The sequence below is a fragment of the Pelodiscus sinensis genome, chromosome 20 (genome assembly GCF_049634645.1).
Source record: "Pelodiscus sinensis isolate JC-2024 chromosome 20, ASM4963464v1, whole genome shotgun sequence".
In the NCBI taxonomy this organism is placed as follows: domain Eukaryota; kingdom Metazoa; phylum Chordata; order Testudines; family Trionychidae; genus Pelodiscus; species Pelodiscus sinensis.
The window spans coordinates 16,983,271-17,008,245 of NC_134730.1; the positions used below are offsets into that span (position 1 = coordinate 16,983,271).

At 44.3% G+C, this 24,975-nt stretch overlaps 1 long non-coding RNA gene across 4 annotated transcripts in view; it reads right to left on the reverse strand.

The window, feature by feature from the left end:
• Positions 1 to 22,260, reverse strand: part of LOC106732159 (uncharacterized) — a 34,810-nt gene extending 12,550 nt beyond the window's left edge. For 2 of the 4 annotated variants that reach the window (XR_012896876.1, XR_012896879.1), the window contains exons 1-2: positions 18,217 to 22,260; positions 5,446 to 17,795 (exon numbers count right to left, since the gene is read on the reverse strand). This is a non-coding gene — a long non-coding RNA (uncharacterized LOC106732159). Of the gene's footprint in view, positions 1 to 2,526; positions 5,400 to 5,445; positions 17,796 to 18,216 lie in introns of those variants that run through there. The other 2 variants (XR_012896877.1, XR_012896878.1) reach the window with 2 other exon arrangements.
• Positions 22,261 to 24,975: the final 2,715 nt, after the last annotated feature.

Genomic DNA, 24,975 nt, shown 5'->3' on the forward strand with positions numbered 1-24,975 from the left:
CGTGCCCCGGAACACCAGGCGTCCCGGTACGTGAACCGCAAGGGGTACTTCTCCGTCATCCTGCAGGCCGTATGTGACCACCGGGGACAGTTGACGGACATAAATGTGGGCTGGTCCGGCAAAGCACACGACGCCCGGGTGTACCGGAACTCCTCCGTGTGCCAGCGGCTGCAGGACGGGACCTTCTTCCCCGACCGCCACATCAGGGTCGGGGACGTGGACATGCCCGTCTGCCTGGTGGGGGATGCCGCCTACCCACTGCAGCCCTGGCTCATGAAGCCCTACACGGGACACCTCAATCCCTCCCGCCAGGCCTTCAATAACAGGCTGAGCAGGGCCCGCATCGTGGTGGAGGGGGCCTTCGGGCGACTGAAAGCCCGCTTTCGATGCCTCCTCACCCGTCTGGACCTGGCCGAGCACAACATCCCTCCCGTGGTGGCGGCATGTTGTGTGCTCCACAATTTGTGTGAGCGGAAGGGGGAGGCTTTCTTGCCAGCCTGGATGGCTGAGGCTGACCGCATGGCTGGACACTACGGTCAGCCCCGCACCGCCGCCGTCCGGGAAGCCCAGCGGGGGGCCATCCGGATCCGGGAAGCCCTGCGGGAGAGCTTCCAGGTGGAGGAGGAGGAGGACTGACCTCTCCCTGCATGCCCCACCGGGGCCTTCTTCCACCCTACCCCCCCCTTCCCCTTTCCCCTCCCTACCTACTGTCAAATAAAGACACCTGTTTTTCCAACAAAAACGTCTGTTTATTTCACAGAACTGGGGTGGGGGAGGGAGGAATGAAGGTGGGAGAAGGGAGGGGGAAACCTGGGACGAGGGAGCTGGAAGGGGAGGGGAGGGAAGGGAGGAAGGGAAAGGAAAGCTCAGGGGTGGGAGTCTGGGTGCCTCTCCCGTCTCGCCACACTGCGGGTCCGGGGGCGTCGGTGGGGAATGGTTGTGGAGGGGGGGGCAGAGAGGACAGGGGGTGTGGAGGAAGCAGGAGCGGAAGCAGGAGGAGCAGGAGGAGCAGGGGGAGCAAGAGGGGGAGCAAGAGGGGGAGCAGGGGGAGCAAGAGGGGGAGCAGGGGGAGCAAGAGGGGGAGCAAGAGGGGGAGCAGGGGGAGCAAGAGGGGGAGCAAGAGGGGGAGCAGGGGGAGGAGGAAATGGAAAGCGGTCTAGCAGGCTCTGGAGGTGGCCTCGCAGGGCACGGCCCTGCTCCTCCAGGGCCTCCAGACTCCTCTGGCGCAGCCTGAGGTCCTCCTGGACCCAGTGGTCCTGGAGACGGAGCTGTCGGTCCAGGAACCGGAGATGCCGCCTCTGGTAGTCCTCCTGGTTCCTGGCTGTCCTGCTTGCCCGGGCGCGGGCGGCTGCTGCAGGCGGGGTGGTGCGCCCTGCAGTCCCCGGTGCTGCAGCTGTGGTGCAAGAAGACCAGCGGTCAATTACCCCAGGGGCCCAGGTGTGTGAAACCCAGCTCCCCTCTGCAAGGCCAGGGCCCCTGCAGGATCCCCAGCTGCTGCTCCGTAGTGGGCAAGGCCCAGGCGCACGGTCCCGGGGCTCCCTCTCGCCCCAGCCCCCCGTACACATAAGGGGAACACGAGGGTACTCACAGGTGGATGCCTCCCCGGCCTCTGATGATGCAGGCGAGCGGCTCTGTGGGGTGCCTCGGGGGTCCCGGGTCCTGGGAAGGCTGGCAGCAGGCTCCTGGCTCTCAGAGCCCTCTTCCTCCTCCTCGGTGTCCAGGAGCGGTCCCTCTGCCCCGGGGTCAATCACGTCCCGGGGGGCAGGGACGGCATGAGGCCCCAGGATGCGGTCCAGGGCATGGAAGTGGGGGCAGGCCTCCGGGTCAGCCCCTGGCAGGCAGGCCCGGGAGTAGGACTGCCGCAAGTCTTTAATCTTGCAGCGCACCTGCTCCCGGCTGCGCTGGTGGCCCCTGGCGGCCAGGCTGGCAGCCATGCGTCCATAGACGGCCGCGTTCCGGTGGCTAGTGCGGAGATCGTGGACATTTGAGGCTTCCCCCCAAACCTCGATGAGGTCCACGATCTCCGCACTTGACCAGGCGGGCGCCCGCCTTTTGCGCCCCCGGGCAGGCTCCCGGGAGCCGCCAGGCTGGTCGTGGGGAGCACTGGAGGGCTGGGAGCCCTCGGATGGCTGGCTCATCCTGTGGCAGGTGCAGGCTGTGCAGGCACGGGTGCTGGCAGCCTTGCAACTGGCACAAAGTGAGTAGCCAGCCCGTGGCCCTTTAAGGGCTCCGGGGCCGGGAGGGGGGCAATAGAGTTTCCCTGGTGTTGGCCAGAGTGGCCACCAGGGAAACCTGGGAAGCCTTAGCCTCCCACTAGTTCGAACTAAAGGGCTACACAGCCCTTAGTTCGAACTAGCTAGTTCGAACTAGGCGTTAGTCCTCGTAAAATGAGGTTTACCTAGTTCGAACTAAGCGCTCCGTTAGTTCGAATTAAGTTCGAACTAACGGAGCGCTAGTGTAGCGCATAGGAAAGTTAGTTCGAACTAACGTCCGTTAGTTCGAACTAACTTTCTAGTGTAGACATACCCTATGATACTCTTTTAGATACTTGAAAGCTGCTCTCATGTTCCTTTTCAGTCTTCTCTTTTCCAAGGTAAACAAGGCCAATTCCTTCAGCCTTGCCTCATATCTCATGTTCTCTAGAACGTTCATCATTTGTGTTGATCTTCTCTGGGCTTTCTCCAGTTTCTCCATATTTTCTGAAATGTGGCGCCCAGAATTGAACATGATACTCCAGCTGGGGCCTAATGTAGATGGCTCAGCCCCTGCCTAGGGGACATGAGACTGGGCGGGTTAATTTCCAATCCTCCTGTTTATTCTTTTCCTAATCCAGGAGAGCACGGTAGTTCTGATGGGGGCTCTGCAGGAAGGCAGCCCACACTGTTCCCTGCCTGAAACCTTGTGCAGGTATTAAACAGCTGTCCAGCCCACCCTAGAGGTGACTGCATTTCAGCGTGCCTAAAGCAACACAGCACCAGCAATGGACAGGAGAATGGCTCCCGGGCATGGCTTACTCATAACTGCTTCAGTCCCATTGGATGGGCCTCAGCCTCTTTTCTTCCCCTCCCCCTCTTTGCAATGGGGCTGTAGACTCTGGGGGGAGAGAGGTGGAGGCAGGCAGAGGTGTCTCCCTGCAGCAGATGTAGACACGTCTCTGTATTAATCATTCTCTCACTGACGTTTTTAGCTTTGTAGTGAGTCTTTTTACATGGAACCTTTGTATTACGTCTTGGTAGAATAGTCCCTAGGACAAGTGAGGCAGAGACTGTCCCTGTGGGGTGAATGAGGTGGGAATGGATAAGGCGGAAGGTGAGCACCTCTAGGCAGTTGCAAAGGTTGGAGAGGGGATGGAAGCCAGATCCGAGATCAATGAGCCCTGGGAAGTGGGCCCATTGAAAGGAGACTGGACCTGTGGATGCCCTGGGGGTCTGCAGTAAGGGCCTGCTTTGGGAAGCCCCCTCTTTGGAGGTGAATGTGGCAGCACTGAGACACCACCCAGAAGCCGGCACCACAGACACTAACTGCAGATTCATGGACCGGCTCTCTCAGATCTTGCACATGCATAAGATGATAGATCTGCAGGAGGGGGGGCAGTGAGGCGTAGCAAGGGGGCTGGAGGAGTCAATTGCCCCTGGGCACCATGCTAGGGAGGCTCCAATTTAATCCCATTCTGCTCCCCCCATTATCCCTTCCACTCACGTGCTCCTACTCTGCCTGCCACTGGCAGTTGGAGTCTCCTCCCTGCCTCTCTGCTCCGAGCCCGACCCTCCTCCATCTCCACTGGAGGGTTAGTGCATGCGAGAGCCCAGCCCTGAACTGTAGGGGGTGGGGGAAGATGCAGTACAAGTTCCCCTCAGCTGTGCACCAGGTTCGGGGCCGTGCCACATGGCGGCGGTGGGGGAGACGCAAATTTTTCCTTTGCCCCCGGGTGCATAACACCCTCGCTATGCCTCTGCCCAAAGAACTGGCAATCTTGCAACCTCTAATGGAAGTTGATGATGAGTAAAGAGTTTTGATGCCCCTTTCTGAGTCTCAGTCAAGGGGCCTTGACAGGGGAGCTGACAGGATTGTTGGGCCCCTGGGCAATATGAGGGGTGGACGCTGCACTCCCAGAAAGGGCCAGACTGGGGCAGCCAGCCTTCAGCTCTGCCTGGATGGCCCAGTGCCCCCTTCCCCACCAGCTCTCAGAATCCGCTAGAGTATATGGTCTGGGCTCTGGAGCACACTGCCTGGCATTCCTGAGGTGATTCCAAAGGTCCTTGGGCTCCGGCCACTGCTACTGCAGCAGTCGGGAGCCCCACACCGCTTAGAGTCACCTTCCCCTGGAACAATTGACGCCTTGGCCCATCCCCATCAGCAGGCCTTGGCCTGGTCTAAAGTATCCTATCCCATGACACAAAAGGAGAGAAGCTCAAAGACCAACCAAGTGGCCAGGCCAGGGCTGGTTGGAGTGCCGGTCAAAGAAAAATAAAAGGAATGATTCAGTCTGTTTATCAGTGGTACTCTGGAGTGAGCAGCCAAACTGTGGAGTCGGAGGGGATGTTCTCTACAGGGCAGTGTGGCGGGATCCGGCTCAGTCCACCTGGCTGCGCCCCCCCTACCTTCAGTCTCTTCCCCTCTTTAAATATCCTGGGCTTCATTTGCATCTTCCCGGGCGCCGCCATTTTTAAATGTCCCTTAGTCCGAACTCCGTGCCCGCGGCTACACGCTGCATGGAGTAGGTAGTTCGAATTAGGATCTCTAATTCGAACTACCGTTACTCCTCGTGGAAAGCCCTGCTGTTGAACTCAGTGGGCTCTGCATGAAGCCCTTAATGCAAAACCAGGCAGAAATGAGTCTATTAGGCATAAAAGGCGGGAAGTGAATATCTTGCCCCATTTCAGTTTGTCAAAGATGTACACAGCTAAAAAGAAAATATTTTGACACATATTTTTGAAGTCTAAATGCAGAAATATTAACTTTGGAACTATGTGAGATGTAAGGGTAACTAATCTGCTAGAAAGTGTATTGCTCTGATATGACAGGGCACAATTCTTATCTCATTAGTGACTGATATTGTGCATAGGAAATGTGCAAATGCAATATGTTTTTGTCATATAAAATACGGTTAATTTTGCTCCGGCCCACTAGGGAAATCTCAAGGTAATTTTGTCAACATGATCTGTAATGAAATGGATTTCAGGACACACAGGCTCAGAGCACTAGCTTTCTCAGAAGTAGAAATAGCAATTCTTAGTCCCTCTCTGGAGGCTGCAGAGAACTATAAAAACTATAAATATTTTAAACTTAACATTTAAAAGATTAGAAATCTGCTACAAAGAAATTGACTTCCTTTTTCATGGGAAAGGGAGGGAATAACAGCAAAGAAAATCAAAGCTGCAGAAAGTTGCCAGCTAAATCTAAGCACACTCTGAGTGAGTGAGTCTGAATAGAATAAGAACTTACCTCCATGTCTGTGGCTCTGGCAAAGGTTAGCTGCGTAACAAACTGCCACGTTAGTAGCTGGTCCTTCTAAAGATAATAGACTACTACCGCATCCAGTTATTAGATTTACTTCTTTAATGCACAGAGAAGAGTCTCTGCCAAATATCCTGGGCTCAATGACTCAGGGACGTAGTTGTTACGAGAATGGAAATGTCACAACATAAGTGAGCTCTTTTCACAGGGTGTTCATTTGAAAAAAGAAGCCGGAAAACATTGTGGTTCTCATTAATGTCCATCTGTCCAATAACACATTGTCTGTCTGTTAAGCATTGATCAAAGGGCAAAGGTTACCTTCTTTCTTGTGGCCAGGAGCAGAGCTGGTGTAATTTTCCTGTGTTGGGAGGACAGAGGATGGCAAAGTGTGAACCCATTGTTCACTATAAAATCTAGCACAGAGGAAGCTCCCTGTACATATCTTCAGACAGTTTTTGGTATGAGCCTGGGAGGGAGTGTGGGAGAGGTAGTAGCGGCAGAGCTGAGGGACCGGATACTATGCTCGTTAACAGCATAGCAGTGCCCGCAGGCATCCTCTTCAGTGTACACAGAACAGGGATGGGCTATAATTTTTAATGGGGGGGACGACTCCAAGATTTTGGCAAGTGGTCAAGGGCTGCACGTCTGTGGAGGGGGCGTGGAGTCTAGGATGGGCGTCAGATGTAGAAGTGGGTTTGGGGTAGGCGTCTGGAGTACAGGAGGGGGCATGGGGTCTGAGAGGGAGTATGGGTGAAGGAGGGGGTTGCAATCTAGGGCAGGGGTTGGGATGCAAGGTACAGGAGGAGGTATGGGTGCAGGAGAGGATTCTGGTCTGGGGGAGGGCTATAGAAGGGGGCGCAGGATCTGGGAGGAAGTTTTGATCTGGGAGAAGGGGGGAAAGGGGTACAGAGAGTTTGGCTGGTGACCTGGGGCAGGTAGTTGGGAGGGAAAAGAGGGAGTGGGGTGCCAGAGGCAGGCTCTGGCAGACACTTACCTAGGCAGCTCCCAGCCAGCAGCCCTGCGGGAACACGAGGCAGGCTCTCTGCTGAAGTCTCAGACGGCTGGCTGCTCCACATGGTGTCTGCTCCATGAAATTGGCCAAGGAGAGCTGAGAGATTTTGCCTGGGACCGGAAGCAGTGTGCAAAGTCTCCCTCCTCCCTCCCTGGCAGTCCAGAGCAGAGAGGAGCCTGCTGTTTAATGAGTGAGTTGCTCTCTGCATAAGGGTTCCAGCGAAGTAGCCACAGCCTGGATCCAGTGGCCTGGTGAGTCGGATTTGACATGCTGGCAGCCTCTTGCATAGAAAGATACTGGCCCCTGATCAAAAAAGTTTTACACTGCAGCACTACCCCAGCAAAGAGGGGACAGGCCCAATGCAGCATTCTCTAGCATGAGGTGAATATTGAGCAGCCCTGATTGCAGTCTGTAACCAATGCAGGGCATAAACGGAGTAGCTCTAGCTCTAATCACCTTCTTTAGATAAGGGAATGGAGAGAGAGAACAATAATCACCTCCGTGTAACTTATAAATGTTTCTGAATGGCTCTGAAGAGCCTGTCTTGAATTACTATCGCTAATAACTGGCATAATTTCTAAAGCATAAATGTAAGGGCACTAAAGCTTCTGTGTTCACGTGATGTAGGGGAAATAATAATTCAAAAAGTGCAGTACATAAGCTAAGACACTTCAGGTACGCAGTCCCAGTTATAGAGCATCGTCTGCCTACCCATACCATGTCTGTGAAGATGAGTGCAAAGGAGAAGCCTATACATGGTTAAAAAATAATGCACAGTAATAAAGTCCTGTTACAAAATATCAGTTAACCATGGCTCCAGCCTTTTAAAGTTCTGTCTATCACTCTGCCCACCTGTCTGAAAAGCCTCACCTTGGAATTGCTATGCTTAGGTTATTTTATAAACTATATTTATATTAACTTTACAGAGTTCTATGGCTGAAGGCTTGGCTTTTTGTAAGAGTCAAAGGCAACTGGCACCCAAAACCCGTTGGACTTTTGGCTTTTAGAAAGAGATGAAAATATATTTCTTGGAAGGTGCTGCTGTGCTCTAGAAACTCATCCATAATTACAGGCCTTGAATCACATGCAGAATTCCACTGAAGGATTAGACCATGTTTTATGCAAGTCCTTGATGCCTTGGTGAGAGAGAAACTACAAAAAACCTAAAATAGAGGGATTAGGATAGGCCAAGTGTTTCCATAAAAAACGTTACACAATCCCAGACAAATTAATATGTCATGTTTTGATTGATACAGGGTTTGTAAAGCACAAAGATAACACAATAAAGTGCTGAATTTCTGTGCTCCATTGACTTTAATTAAACTTGCCTCTGGCTTACAAGCTTTGATGAACTAGGCATAAACACAAAAGATTGCTCTGCTGGTTGGATTTTCCTCACTAGGCACCACTGTTTGGGGGGTGCCTCACATACATATGGTACTATGTATGATTTACCCGGCATTGCTCGGGTCCTTAGCTCAATTTTTTTATGCGGAAAATAAAAATAAAAATGTACATGCTGTATTGAAATAATTGCATTTTTCAAAAATATAGTGTTATTTTCATGAAGGTAATTTTAGTATTTTTTTTTTAATGGGAATTCCCTCAAGTGTATTTTTTTCTTCATCCCTGTAAAATCTTATCAGTCATTATATTTTAACAAAAAGGGGTATCGTCAATTTGGTTTCCAGTAACATTATCTTCTAGTTTTCAAACTTTAAGCATTGATTTAACTGCCAAAACGGAGCGCTAGTCCAAATTTCTCTGTTTTAGTTCTTTTATGTAAGATCTATTGAGAAGCAATCCTGTTCCAAGGTTCATTCTATTTTTCTGGCTCATCTTGTGTCAGTCTCTTTCAACATTTGTTTCAGTGATATCAATTTTGAGGACTGTATTTAATTTGGCGATTCTCTCTTTTCTGCTTGGTTTTACGAAAAGCAGTCCCATTCCAGGCACATCCCATTTTCCTGTCACAATCAAATCCTTACATTGCTTTAAGTTATGATAAAAAGAAGCTATATATTGATTGTGTGGTCCTAGATTGTACTGTTTAGGAGGAGATTTTTAGCAAACAGACAAACTCTCTAAAATATATAGTATATATGTCTAAACAGGTTAATAATATGTTAGACACATTATTGCTCTGGAGGTGTGACTCAACTGTGCTCTATATGATTGATGGCCAGAGACAGAAGAGGGTGTCTGCATTCCAACCTTTCTCAGAAATTTATTATTGTATGCAAACTGCAATATAGCAATGAAAATGAGGGCGTAACTAGTTAGATCATGAAACAGAGGCTGTTGGTTGTGCACTCTACCCAGAGAGTATGTCATGAATTACTAGAACTATCCTGGCATTTGAAGTAAATGCATAAAGAACCAACATAACCACATGGCATTTGTTTATGCAGAAAAAAAATCGTATTCCAAATGGTCAAGAATGAAAAATTGATGCCTCTGACTTCACAGATGTCCAGCAGACAAATGAAAATATCAGGAACTTTGTGCAGTTTTAAGAGGGAAAAGGAAAAACAAAACACTGTTTAGATGGTGAGACATCGTACCAGGAATGTGACAAAGTTGAGGAATAAACCATGAAAAGGAATGAATGGGGATACTCTACTGCTACCCGTGACTGCCAATGTGCTTTGGGATGACAACATCAAAATATTTACTTTCATCAGCTTTGCATCTAACTCACTTAGGGCCTACTCTAGGCCTATTGATGTCCAGGGGAGTCTTTCCACTGAGTTAAATAGGCTTTGGATCATGCCCTTACATAAAGTCTGGGGTAGTTCTTTTGAAGTCAGTGGAGTTACATCCCTGCAAAGGTAGCATGAGTGTACGATCAGGTCCATTTTGTTCAAGGCAGAATGTATTTAAAAAAAAGTTTCAATTTGTGAGTGAGAGAAACTCTCCCTGAGTCCATTTCAAATTGTTCTATCTATCCTTCCTTGCACCAAAGCCCACCAAAGGGACCCTTGCTCTCCTCTGCACAAATCCAGCCACTCCACAGAACCTTTCTTAAATGTGTTTTTTGAGAAACTTCCTGAAAACAATAGGTACCATACAATATTTATTCTCAACTGCCTTGGAAGTAGGGTTGCCAGATGGTTTCAACAAAAATACCGGATACACTTGACATTACATCATAATCTACATTACATCTTATTTAGAAAATACCAGACATTTATATTTTCTCAATTTGTTTCCCAAACAGAAAGCTCAAATACTGGACTGTTCGGTTCAAAACCGGACACCTGGTAACCCTACTTGGAAGACCAATCTTGAGCAGAACATAGCTCTTCCCTTAGCAATACAAGATCTCTTTCTATTAAGCTTAGCCGGAGTCGCACATCCACTCACTATAGTTTCAAAGTTTGAGTCGGATCACTGCTAAAGTAATTCTGGCTGAGAATACAGTCTCAGCATGCAGCCCCAGGCGCAAGCTGGGGCGCCCCTCCCACGTGTAACCTCCCCTCCACCCAGAGTTGCCCCCCTCCCTCCCCGGGGATGACGTGGACCTATATTTTAATCCCTATAGAAATCAGTGCAACTTTTCTACCATTCAAAAAAAGATAATGGACTACTGTTTTTCTACATTTTGTTCCTCTGGTTTCCCGAGCAACGCTGGGGAACTCCAGCTAGTAATATAATATATGGAGATATACCATCTGATAGAACTGGAAGGGACCTTGAGAGGTCATCGAGTCCAGTCCCCTGCCCTCACAGCAGGACCAAGTACCATTCTTGTTTTTGGTTTGATGTCCTCAGAAGGTTCCAATTCAGACCAGCGCTTAATCCCTTACTTAAACCTATCCCTGTTCTGGCAAGAACTTAAGCATGTGCTTAAACCATATTGACATTAATGGGAGTTCATATATCCATAGGATCTATGGCCTAATTGACCATTGTGATAATTTAGCTCAACCACCTATACCTATATAATACAGACCATAAAACTTCCCCAAAGTTGCCAGAGTACAACTTTTAAGAAAATATCCCATCTTGATTTTAAAATTGTCATTGATGGAGAATCTGCCATGACCTTTGGGAAATGGTTCCAATGGTTAATTACCCTCACTGTTAAAAAAAATATAGGTGTTACTCTTCCAGGCTGAATTTGTCTAGCTTCAACTTCTAGCCACTGGATCATGTTATATCTTTCTCTAGGAGACTGAAGAGCTTATTATCAATATTTATTCCCCAAGTATGTACTTGCAGACTGTAGGTCACCTCTTAACCTTGTCCTTGTTAGACTCGAGCAGATCATTCCATTTAGTTTATCACTAAAAGGCATGGTTCCTAATCCTTTAATCATTCTCATGGCACTTTTCTAACCCCTTTCCAAATTATCAATATCCTTTTTGAATTGTGAGTACCAGACATGGCCATAGTATCCTAGCAATTGTCACTCCAGTGTCCAACACAGATTTAAAATAAACTCTCTACTTTTAATTGAGATGACTCTGTTTATGCGTCCCAGGATCACATTAGCCCCTTTAGCCAAAGCATCACCCTGGGATCTCATGTTCAGCTGATTATCCACCCTAACTCTTTTCGAAAGTCACTGCCTCCCAAAACAGAGTACCCCACCTGTAAGTATAGCCTACATCATTTGTTCCTAGATGCATAGTTTTATGTTTAGCCATGTTAAAAAAAACATTTTGTTTACGGAGCTCAGTCTACCAAGGGATCCAGATTATAGAATCATAGGATAATATAGGAGGTCAATCTAAATGAGCCAGTCTGGCCTTGGAACCTATGAAGCTATGAACTTTCATTAATGCCAATAAAAGGTTAGTTGGTCACCTAATCCAGTTCCCTGCATTCATGGCGGGACTAAGTATTATCTATACCATTCTCAACCTGGTGTTTCTCCCTTAAAAATCTCTAATGATGGTGTTTCTGCAACTTCCCTAGGCAATTACTCCAGGGCTTAAAACAGATTACTCTGAATCAGCCACTCCCCTTCATTATTTATCACTCGTCCAATTTTTGTGTAATCTGCAAACTTTATCATGATGATTTTGTTTTCTTCCAGGTCATTGATAAAAAATGCTGAATAGCACTGGGCCAAGAACCAATCCCTGAACCCACTACAAATAAACCCATTTGACAGTGATTGTCTATTTACATATAGATGGACATATGTACATAAACATATACATTTGTTAATCTATAACGTGTTGTTTTTAAGTTTATCAGACCATTTGTTGTTTTTTAAGTTTATCCTGTACAGACTAACTCGGCTACCCCCTGAAGCTTCTCTCTATTTACAGTTAGAGTTTGAGACTTATCAATTAACTAGCATTTGATCCATTTATGGTATGCCATGTTAATTTTATGTTAATTAACTTTACATTTTGTTTTTAATCAAAATGTCATATGGTACCAAATCAAATGATTTGCAGAAATCTGTTACATTAACACTATTACTTTTAGCATTAACGGTATTACTTTTAGCAGTAAACTTGTAATCTCACCAAAAATGATAGCAGATTAGTGTGACAGGACCTAATTAAAACCCATGTATATTGAGATTAAGTATAGTACACTATTTTAATTCTTCATTAATCAAATCTCATAGCAGTTATGCCATTATCTTGCATTAACTGTTTAGTGGGTTCCTTAGCCATTTCTTTTAAAATCTTGGATGCAAGTTACCTGAACTTACTGATTTCAAAATATCTATATTTAATAGCTGCTAGGGGAATGGAAAAAGTACTACCATCCACATTATCTGATTTCCCACCAAAACAGAAGAGAAATATTTATTAAACACTTCTGCTTTTGTATTATTACTGATAATTCTATCATTTCCATCTAGCAATGGACCAATAACATTATTAGGATTATTTTTGTTCCTAACATGCATTTAAAAATCCTCCTTATTGTCCTAAACTGTGTGGGCTATAGGTTTATCCTTGTGTCCTTTTCTTCCCTTATCAGTTTTCTACGCTTCTTAGCTTTTGATTTATATTCATGACTGTCAACTTCCCCTTTCTTCCTTTTGTTATATATTATATTTAAACCTTTTTATAGCTGCATTCACTTCCCCCTTTAAACCAGGTAGATTTTTAACCAATACATCTTTCTTCCTTGCTTAGTAAAATGTTCTTAGCAATTCCCAGTTATGATTGACATTTTTCTTCTTCATAGCTCATATGGATCAGAACTGTTTTCAGCTTTTTGAAACTGGACTTTTTAAAGCACTCTTTACATATGTTACAGGTCTGGATTTTATTCTGTTTGCACAATAGAAATGTGATTAGTCATTACTTGTACCTAAACTACCATTAATTTTCAGTTCTGTGATTAGTCTGTAATCAGTTCTACTCATGTTGTACTGCTGTCAAAATGAAGATGGTTTTCTGCTGGGGCCTCAGTGACAGATGCTATTATGCCTATTATTGGAAGACAGAAGTAGTCTTGTATCAAAAGTGGATTACTATATTTATATTCTGGTAACCTGATAATTTATTATTTGCTCATGAAATATAATGTTGCAATTTTTAAATACCATAATACTAGTGTCATCTTTATGGATTAAGTCAAAGGAATATTACAGTTAGTTGAAAAAATATTTGCATAGTGCACAAATCAATATAGTGAAAGAATTTTTTAAAGTTGGTATTTAATTTCTGAGTTTGTCTAATGTTAAAAACAATTTTCCAATTTTTCTAAGAAAAAGTATTCTGTCACTGATTGGAATTTCTTATCTTCCTCATATCTAGCAATTTGAGAGTATAACAAGGCATTAAAGGGACCAAATTCTGCTCTCATTTCTGCCAGTATGAATCTGGAATAACACCAACTTTGACTTCAATGGAACTACTCTGGATTTAGACCAACTAGGGCATGAGCCAAATCCTTTGAAATCAATTATATTATCTCGTTTTACTTTGCTAGTTTCAGGTGTTATGTGAAAGCCAAGTTTAGGCTGTTCTGGGTTTAAAAGCGCAGAAAGAGTTTTCTGTTCTCCCAATCCTACTTCCTAGTCTCTGATTTAACCCAAGAATTGGTGCCAGTAAAGCAAGCCATCACAGCAACAGAAAGTGAAAGGAAAACTCATTGAATGAAAAATCACATTAATTTTGCGTATTTTGTATAATTGCTTTACTGGCTATTTTAGATCAAACTGTGCAAAGATATTGAATATGATGATGTAATACTTAACTTTTCTCCTGTTTTATCTGCATCTAATGCCACAGATTCCAGTAGAACTACTTCTGATTTGCACTGGTATGAATAAAACGAGAATTAGAACAAGTGATGTAAAGGAAGTTATTGGAGATAGAGCAAAAGACTGCATCTTTGAAGAGATAATGGGGCCCTTTTCAGATAATGCTGCTCTGTGTCAGGTATGTCAGACCATGGTCTCTTCCTATTTACATCAGCGTAAACCCAGCCAGCCATCACTGAAGTTTGATTCATTTTGCTGTCAAACTACAGTAATGCTGTAAAATAACTGATTGGATGATTTCTGCCTTGGAGGTTGAATTTTTAAATTGCAGCCTCGCTAGAAATGTCATTTGGAATTCCCTGCTTCAAGGACTGATGGCTGACTGAGAGACTGGGAAAGTACCTGTGAATAATAAATGTCTTCAAACGTTTTTGGAAGCTGGATATTTGTGTTGGACAGTCTGTAGGGGTACCCCTAAATTCTATTCAAGTTCAGCAGAGTAGGATCCTTAAAATATTATATTTATTATTGTGTAAAAGTATAGGCTCAGCTGAGACTGGGATGGAATGGACTTTGGAATGACTGAAAGGAAGAACAATAGAAAAGCTAATTGAAGTATTTCCTATTGAACCTTTGGAAAACTCCATGGAAGGGGTATTACTGAGAAAACAGCAGGGGCACAGAGGATAAATAAATCATCAGCAAAATTGCCTGCAACTGTCAGATCACGAGAAGCAATAAAACAGAAATGGACAGTATCTGTCTGAAAAAGATTTATAAAATCCACCAAAACAAAGAGAGAGAGACAGAGATGCAAAATTATAAAAGCAATGGTGTTTTCAAAAAATGTGTATTCAATTTACTTTCATAGAATTGGAAGGAACCTCACGAGGTCATCAAATTCACTCTCCTATACTCATAGCAGGACCATGGACCAGCTAGACCATCCCTGACAGGTGTGTGTCTGACCTCCACTTATCAATCTCTAGCGATGAAGATTCCACAACCTAGGCAATGTATTCCAGTGTTTAACTACCCTGACAGGGAGTTTTTCCTAATGTCCAATCTAAACCTCCCGTACTGCAATTTAACCCCACTGTGTCTTAGAATAATAGAAAACTAGAACTGAAAGGTCCTTGAGAGGTCATCGAGTCCAGTCCCCTGCCCTCATGGCAGGACCAACCACCTCCTAGACCATCCTTGACAGATGTCTGTCTAACCTGCTCTTAAATATCTCCAATGATGGAGATTCTACAACCTCCCTAGGCAATTTATTCCAGTGTTCCATCACCCTGATGGCTAGAAACTTTTTCCTAATGTCCAACCTAAACCTCCCTTGCTGCAGTTTAAGCCCATTGCTTTTTATCCTATCCACAGAGGCCAACGAGATAAATTTTTCTCTCTCCTCCTTATAATACTCTTTTAGATACCTGAAAACCATTATCGTGTCCCCTCTGTTTTCTCTTTTCCAAACTAAAGCCCAGTTCTTTCAGTCTTCCTTTATAGGCCATGTTTTCTAGACCTTTAATCATTTTTGTTGCTCTTCTCTGGACCATCTCCAATTTCTCCACATCTTTCCCAAAATGTGGCGCCCAGAATTGGACATAATACACCAAGTGAGGCCTAATCAGTGCAGAGTAGAGCGAAAGAATGACTTCTCATGTCTTGCTCACAACACCCTGTTAATGCATCTCACGATCATGTTTGCTTTTTTTGCAACAATGTCACTCTGTTGACTCATGTTTCACTTGTCATCCTCTATGACCTCTAAATCCCTTTCTGCAGTACTCCTTCCTAGACAGTCACTTCCTATTCTGTATGTGCGAAACTGAAACTGAGTCTTGTCCTATCATTAGAAGACAAGGCAAATCATTTTTCTCTCTCCTCCTTGTAAAGCTGTTTTTATGTCCTTGAAAGCTGTTGTTATGCTCTGTGACAGAGCTCTTCCTCAGCCTTAGTGAGTCCTGCACTTTCAGGCAGATTGCATGCCTCAGAGGCTCACAGTAGCCCTCAGTTTAGGCACTTTCTCTAGGACACCAGCTTGCTCTTTGTTGAGCTACTTTCATCACTGGCCAGCATGGGGAAAAGAGGGGAAACCAAATTCTATCATCTCTGTGGCCCTTCCAGGGATGGATAAACCCCCTTCCCAAAGGCAGTTCCTTTTCGGTGAGGGGAAACCAGGCCCACCCTCTATTCCAGGTTCCAGTCCAGGGACCCTGTGAAAACAGCTAATTTCATCCCTACATACTTTAATTGTTTATATTAATACTTTGTAATTTAACCTTATTTCCCTTCATATTCTGGGGCATCTAACTATTTCAACCACAAGAAACAGCAGGAGGATTGGCTCTCTCTGTGTGTGTGTGTGTGTGTGTGTGTGTGTGTGTGTGTGTGCGCGCGCACGCACACGTTATATTGTTAAATGTAACATATTAGTGTTAGTCCTTCAACCCGCACGCCCAATGGGAATTTGGGAATAACCCTGACAATAAAGAAGAGTTTATAAAAATTGACAAGACAGCCTTGGATCTATGTGGACCAAACCAGGAGCTGTGCACTCATCAAAAGTTTACGAATATTTGTGAACATTTCAGTTTCCACAAGAAATATTTTCCCCCCAAAGCTAATTCTCATGGATTCTCACAACTCAGACCATACTGCATTTGATCAGATATGAAGTATTGCTCCCAAAGGTGCTTTCTGCCAAGAACATTGTGACTTTGGAAGATTCTAATTACCTGACCCTGAAGTACTAAATCAACATCAATCAACAGCGTGATCACTGACTGGCTATCACTGAAATTAATTTGATAGGATATTTAGAGGTCTCATGTGTGGTCAGGTAACGTCTGTTCAGTAACCGTTTGTGTCCTTTCCTGAAGTCTTTATTTCTGAGAAAACTGCTGCTGACATTTAAGAGGAGCACATGTGTTTGTATTACAATAATAGTCAAGGCTAAGGAAACAAAATGTTCTAATTTATGAAAAATAGAAGCTAATAGCAAAATTAATGGTATTGTATCTATTTAACTTTCTCCTATCATGGCTACCACCGTACTGTTTAGATGTCTCAGAGGGATAGCCATGTTAATGGGTAACTTCAAGATCATTTCATGTGAAGAAGTGGCTTTTGCCCACGAAAGCTCATGATACTATATATATAGTAGCAGGAGCTGACAGTGCAAACATAGGTGGAGCAAAGGATGGATAGGATTATAGTCCTTTCCTGGTGCACTAGTTGCTAACACAGATTGCTGGAAAACAGAAAAGGACAGTTAAAGGTGCCTATCTAAATAACTGATGTCACCAGAAGGACCCAGTACCTTTGTTTTCTCCCTTCCAAACATGTTCTGCTTGTGGAAAGTGATATGCTGAAGCAGACAGGATATTTTATTCTATTTTTGCTGGGTGGTCCAACTTGTTTGTTAGTTTCTAAGGGTATGTCTTCACTTCGGGACAAGGTCGAATTCAGATATGCAACTTCAGCAACATTAACTGTGTAGCTGAAGTCGAAGTAGCTTAGCTCAACTGCAGGAAGTCGAAGGGAGAATACTCTTTCTTCGACTTTGCTTACTCCTGGTGGAAGCAGGACTACCAGCATTGACCGGAGTGCCCTTCTCAGTTCGAATTAGCTGTCTTAACTAGACCTACTAAATCCAACCCTGGGAGATCGATAGCAGCAGCTTCGATCTTCTCTGTAGTGTAGACATACCCTAAAGTGCCACAGGACTACTTGGTTTTTTAGAAGGTATCTCTTGATAGATGCAGTATGATTTTTGCAATTTTCCTAACTTTTCATGAGCAGGCCACCTTAAAAACATGTAGAATAATCAGCATCATTCCCAAAATAGGTGGCTTTGATAAACACATTGATGATGCCTTTTTTGAAACAGCCATTGCTTGTATGCTGCTGGTGCATTGGTGTTGTTGGTGAATAGTTGAGATTATTTTTTACAGTTTATTTCTTTGTTTTACCAACTGAGATTGTTGCAATGAGACACGACGCAGATGTGAGCTTTTCTGTATGAAGAAATTTCTCTGAGCGATGGCCAGCTTCTAAAGTCAGGCAAAGTAATGCGAGGCTGAGGTAACAAACGTGAAGCATCAAAGTTTGTAGCTTTCTTTTCTGCTCTCTCATCATCTAAGATAGTAAAACAGCACGCATCAAGGGATTGACGAGAAAGGCCCATATATTCCTTTTTATGGAACTGTTTCTGCTTGATGTTTGTGAACACTGCTCATGCTAAAAGCTCGTTAAAAAGCTCTTGTAAAAAAGACAGAGAATAAAATAAACCTTAATTAAGCAACTGCTTAACTGATTACCTGTACCAGCTTTCTTGAGAGTCTTTTAATTCTAATTGCTTAACTAAAGAAAAGAACTTCAGAGTTGAATTTAGTTTTACACAGTTGTGTTAAATATCTTAACAGCAATGAATAGTATAGAACAGAAGGCAGCAAAAATGGTATTGGACTATGTTTTGGCTAACAAACTGGAAAACTGATCAGTATAAAATTGAGATTTTCAAAGTCAATTGTACAACTACAATAGAAACAACACTTACACTTAATCCTTGCGTTGAGAGGATGACTTCATTTGGAGTTTTGACTGGGTCCCTCAGAATGGCACTTTGCTTATATCAACTGGTTATCGGCTGTAGTGTTGCTAATACAACAGAGGAAAAACAATCCAAAACAATTTGGTCAATTACTTACATTCCAATTTGCTAAGATCTTCTTTCCGATGGATCAATAGTACCTATTTAGCAGGATCTCACTAACACTCCTCAACTGTGTGATTGTCAGAAAGCTTGCATACTTGGTGCCATTTGAGGTCTATAGAAACCCAGAACTTGAAAGGCAGCATGAATCCAATTAACTATGGTAAACACATATCCAATGTTCTATAATCTTAGTTAACAGCAGCAACTTGAAAGGTAGCTGTAAGAGTGAACAGCAATCTTAATTTAAATCTGTTACAAAACTAAGGCAAACTGTAACTTTGTGACAATCTGTAAACACACACATGCCTGTCAATTACCTTACAAATTAGATATTCTATTTGGGACATGGTCAACTGATTGATTTTGAAGAGTCTGCATGGATACAAACTTCTGTAGCTGCATCCACATCTGTATCTGCAAAAATGAGCCATTGATATCCACATCCACATCTGTGGAAGCAGAGCCCCGTGGATATAATGTGGATAGCCCTGAACCTGCAGGGCTCTACTGATTTCAGTCATCATGTGAGAAAATGTGGTACTTTCACCAGGTCTTTGCTTAGCCATCTGCTTTCAGCTCAGTTATTGTTCACAGCAGGAGTTGACAGTGCAAATATAGGTGAAGTAAAGGATGGACAGGACTACAGTCCTTTCTTAGTGGCTTGCTGGCAACACAAATTGCTGGAAAATAGAAAAGGACTAAGGGTGTGTCTATACAGTACAGTTATCTCAAAATAACTGATGTTATTTTGAAATAACAATGTGCGCATCTACACAGCAATTCTTTTATTATGAAATAAGTTTGAAATAATGGATGGCTTATTCTGACTTCTGTAAACCTCATTCCCCGAGGAATAATGCCTATTTCAAAATAGCTGTTTTGACATAGCTCCTTCCCAGGGCCATTCAAATTACTCCCCAGTGCCTCCAGGGGCTCTAAATCAAGGTAGCACATCCACATTAGTGAAGTCTGCCTCAGATGAATTTTGAGGCTTCCCTATAGTGTAGACGTGCTATTTCAAAATAAGGTATTTTGGAGCATTTCTTCCAGAAGAGCTTATTTTGAAATCAGAGTGCAGTGTAGACGTACCTGAAAGTGATATGCTGAAGCAGACAGAACATTTTGTTCTATTTCTGCTAGGTGGTGCAACTTGTTTCCTTTTCTTGGATCTTGGAGATGTTAGCATGGAGTAATCAGACAGAGAACTATACTTCTTCAGAAGATTCAAAATATTACCTTCTCCAACCATTCAGTCAGGGAACAACACATCATCTTTCAGATCTTGCAAATGGAACTGGAATTTTCCAGTCTCTTCGCACAGCTCAACTTGTCACACCATCTTATGTTAAACAAATTAGATTATAACTATTGGTACAACAATCTTGGGACATTTCTTGAATATCGTGATTTGCTTCAGTTAGCAACTTTACTTTCACAAGTCACGTTTTCTGGGCCTTTTTCATCCTTTGGCCATCTTTGCAATTATACTTATTCAGCTTGAAGTTTTTTCCACCAACATTTTGCTAGTGGCTTAAATGTCCAGTTTAAAGTTTGTGTAATTCATACAACATCCCCCCATATTTTAGGCACTTTTTAAATACTGTATGTATTAATAGCCCGTTAGACAATGCAGTCACTTCAAGAACTGTAGTTTCAGTAGGCTGAAACAACTATATAAACCTTCCATTTCTGTTCTCTTTGTTTTAACAATAGTGGGTGTGTATAGCTGAGATTGTGAATGATTAATCTGCTCCATTTCTGATTATTCTACTGTGGTCAAATGTCCTGATAAACGTATTGTTTGGTTTCTATTCCTTTTATTTGCAGCTTTTCTTAGCACACGCATATTTCGCTAATGTGCTAGCATAAGAACTGTCATACTGGGTCAGACCAAAGGTGAATCTAGCCAAATGGCCAATACCAGATGCCAGAGGGAGGGAACACAACAGGTAATCCTCACATGATTTCTCTCTTGTCACCCATTTACTGACAAACAGAGGCTAGGGACACCATTCCTACCCATCCTGGCTAATAGCCATTGATGGACCTAAGCTCCACAAATCTATCTACCTCTTTTTTGAACCATGTTAAAAGTCCTAGCCTTCACCACATCATCTGGCAAGGAGTTCCACAGGTTGACTCTCCTTCGCGGGGTGCGGTTGCAAGGGCATTGTTCTCACACACAGGCAGAGGTTCTCAAGGATGAACTTGGAGTTGAGAGCATGCAGAGCTATGAAGGCAGCCTACAGAAACTGCAGCATGGCAGTGTGGGGCCATCGCATGCCCAGAGTCAGCTCCGGCACCATGGCATGGAGTGCTGTGGTGTCCAAATACAGGGCAATGAAAGCATGCAGTGCAAATACTTTGCTGTCCCTCGGAGAGGTAGGCAAGCAAGCAAAAGAACCTGAGAAATGGCTGTCCAAAGGGGTCCCTTTAAGCATGTGTCTCAGCTAGCCTTAGGCAGCAGCACCCAGAAGCAATTGCTGGCCTAATGCCCTGCCTGAACTGCTTCTGGGTGGCCTTAAATGTGAGATAGCGTCCAATCAGTGTGGACACTATCTTTTTAAATAGCAAATCGCTATTTCGCTGCACTTTTTGAGTGTGGATGCTCTTGAAATAAGCTTTCCTGGAAACTCTCTTCCAGAAAAGTTTATTCTGAAAGAAGCTTGCAGTGTAGACGTAGCCTTTATCTCTAGAGCAAAAAGAAATCAATATGTATGCAACTGCTTTCTTTTCTAACGGGATTGCCCAGAAATAAACGCTTTATCATTAACGTTTACAAAATGTTGCCCAAAGCTGTATCATTTACTGCTGGCTTCCCTTTTACACACATTTTAGATTTCCTTGTGTTCCCCATTTTACTGCCATATCTGCCGTATCATATATTATCAACATTTGATATTAATTTAGTATGATCTTTAATTCATTTATTTATTCACAGACATGGAAAATTGGAGACATTTTTTGCACTTCCCCAGTAGTACACTTTTTGCAAAAGACAGCAGAAAATCTCAGTTTCTTTTAATCCGGCTGTTAAACCTTGGGTTTTTATTCTTTTTTTAATCTCTCTGTTCTGTCTTTCTACCCTATGGTTTTATAGCCCTGCAACCCGAACCTTGTGAGCCTGAGTCAGCTTACCTGGAGTCTGATACTCGGACCTGGGAATTTTTTATTGCAGTGTACACATATACTTACAGTGCAAACAATTACTGAATTACTTGGTATGCAATGCTGCCATCTTGCTGTTGTTGAATGTTTCTCCATTACCTCAGTCAGTTGGAAGTGCTTGCCTTTTCCTCAACGGTATAGAACAGAATCATCTTCAGAATTCACATTAGGTCTTACATGAGAACTTAACATTTGCTTAGGATAGCCTGCTGTACAATGTTAAGGATGTGTAAGAATCCAGATTTTTCATTAAAGCCCATCCCTTCTTTTGGAATCTCTTCTAAGCTGGTATTTCTGTGTCCTCATAAGATACTGTTTTCCATAGGGTTCCATTTTTTCTGGCAATTCTTGGAAGTGGTTGGGAAAAAGTGTTATGTTCATGTATATTGCTATAGCACCTAAGAGTCCCAGTTATGGACCAGGAACCCATAGTGATAAGTGCTGTACAGACACAGAAAAAAAAGAAAAAATGGCTCCTGCCCCAAAGGGTGAAATATGAGGCAAGGCAAGAGGCAAATGGAAACAGACAGATGCGGAAACACAAGGAAACAAAGGGTATGTCTACACTACAAAGTTAATTAGAACTAATGGACGTTAGTTCGAATTAACTTTGATAGGCGCTACACTAGCGCTCCACTAGTTTGAACTTAATTCGAACTAGCGGAGTGCTTAGTTCGAACTAGGTAAACCTCATTCTACGAGGACTAAGCCTAGTTCGAACTTACTAGTTCGAATTAAGGGCTGAGTAGCCCCTTAATTCGAACTAGTGGGAGGCTAGCCCTCCCCAGCTTTCCCTGGTGGCCACTCTGGCCAACACCAGGGAAACTCTATTGCCCCCCTCCCGGCCCTGGCCCCCTTAAAGGGGCACGGGCTGGCTACGATGCCCGTGCCAGGTGCAAGCCTGCCAGCACCCAGCTAGCAGACCCTGCACCTGGCACGGCTCGAGCCAGCCACCCGATGCCCCCCAGCCCTCCCCCTCTTCCCGAGACCAGGCTGGCGGCTCCTGGGAGCTTGCCCGGGACCGCAAGAGGCGGGCACCCGCCTGGTCTAGTGCAGACATCGTGGACCTTGTCCATGACCTCCGCACTAGGCACAGGAAAGTGGCCGTCTAGGTCAGGAGAGCTGCCAGCCTGGCCCCCCAGGAGCAGGTGTACATGAAAATCAAGATGGTCCACTGAGACCCCCGACCCTGAGCTTACAATGGCCGTAATGGGTCAGACCAAAGGTCCATCTAGCCCAGTAGCCTGTCTGCCGACAGCGGCCAACCCTAGGGACCCTGGAGGGGATGGACCGAAGACAGTGACCAAACCATTTGTCTCGTGCCATCCCTCTTCAGCCTTCCACAAACTTTGGGCAGGGACACCACTCCTACCCCCTGGCTAATACCACTCCATGGACCCAACCTCCATCACTTTATCTCACTTCTCTTTAAACTCTGTTCTAGTTCTAGCCTTCACAGCCTCCTGCAGCAAGGAGTTCCACAGGTTGACACTTTGCTTTGTGAAGAACAACTTTCTGTTACTAGTTTGAAGCCTGCTACCCATTCCTTTCCTTTGGTGTCCTCTAGACCATCTATTATGGGAACTAATGAAGAACTTTTCTTGATGCACCCTCTCCACACCACTCATGCTTTTATAGACCTCTATCCTATCCCCCCTCAGTCTCCTCTTTTCTAAACTGAAAAGTCCCAGTCTCTTTAGCCTCTCTTTATATGGGACCTGTTCCAAACCTCTGATCATTGTAGTTGCCCTCCCCTCTCCCACCCTCTCTTCCCCTCTCCCACCTCCTTTTTCCAGTTTCCCCGAGTTTTGTTCAATAAAGAGAGATTCTATTTTTGAACACACATTTTCTTTATTTTGTACATCAGGAAGGGGGGCTAGGGAAGGGTAAGTGGAAGGAGGTGAGGGAGGAATGGGGTACGAGCCCCCGATGGGGAGGACTGGGCTGGCTCTGCGGGCTTCTGGGGGTGGAAGCTCTCCTGCAGCCCCCCAATTGCCCCCTCTCCCCAGATGGCAGCCTGCGGCAAGTGCAGCCGGTCTGATGGCCGAGTGCTGTGATGTGCCCAGTGTGGGCACTCAGGGCACTCCAACCCAGGACTGCTTTGCAAGCGGGGCACCCCTGAGAACTGTCTGTCCGGAGTGGGGGTCGGGTCCCTTTAAGCACAGCCCTCGGCTAGCCTGAGGCAGCAGCTCCACGCTCTAAGTCCTCATCTGATGCCCTGCCGGCACTGCTTCCGGCCATCCTTAACCCCGGTTCAGGGTCCACTTAATGTGGACATTCTAGTTCGAATTAGCAAAACGCTAATTCGAACTAGTTTTTTAGTCTGGATGCGTTAATTCGAATTAGCTTAGTTTGAATTAACTAATTCGAACTAAGTTAGTTCGAATTAGCGCTGTAGTGTAGACATACCCAAAGAGACTATGATGGTCAGTATGATAGCCAAAGGTCTGCCTAAGTTTTTTGTGCAATTTCTTTAGTGGGTGAAATATTTTGTGGAATCGCTAATAAAAGCTGTACCCAAGCATAAGAATTTAGATTTGCAGGTGGATCCAAACTTCCCCAAAGTTTAGGGGTATTAGGATTCAGGATTCCGGTTTGGACCTATACCCATTGATCCCTGTAAGCTGAGCACTTGGATGGCCACCCAGAAGACAGTCAAATGCCACCCACCTGATTAGCTGAGAGCCCACAATGCCCACAGCCAGCAACATGTGTTTCTACTGGTGGTGCACACACACACATGCCTTGGTGCCCATAACAGAATTCATTCCACACATGGAATTAAATTGTTTGAGCTGTGAATAAACCCAGAAGTCCTGATTCCTAGCCACGTCCTTTAATCAATAGCCTACACTATTTTCTGTCTTTTTCTCTACTAAAACTGCATGTCATTCTTATTCAGACTTGAACAAAACCTGGAATGTCTAACCTTCAAGAAAGTTAGGTCTTTAGAAATTTGTTTTTCTTCCAAATTTTAACAGAATTTTTGAAATTGTAGAATTTCCTACAAAATGAAAGTCTGAATTTTGAACATTTTAATTTCAAGATATTAAAATATTTAGTTTTGAGTTTGACTTTTATTTTACATTCAATATAAAGTAAAAACAAAAGTGAAACCTTTCGACCTTATTAAACAGAACATTTTGACCTTATCAGAATGATTTGTTTAGATTTTCTTCCCCAAAACAAAATTTTGTCCAAATTGACAAATGTTCACAATGTTTCAATTTAATCAAATTGGCATTTCCCCTGTTGGGGCCACATTCTGATCTCACTTAATCTGGGTTTAAAATGATGGATATGAGGACCAGAATCTTGTCCATTTAGGGTACGTGTACATTGTATACTTATTTCAAAATAAGGTATTCCAGAATAGTTATTCCGAAATAGCTTATTTTGAAATAGCATGTCTACACTGCAAGGAAGCCTCAA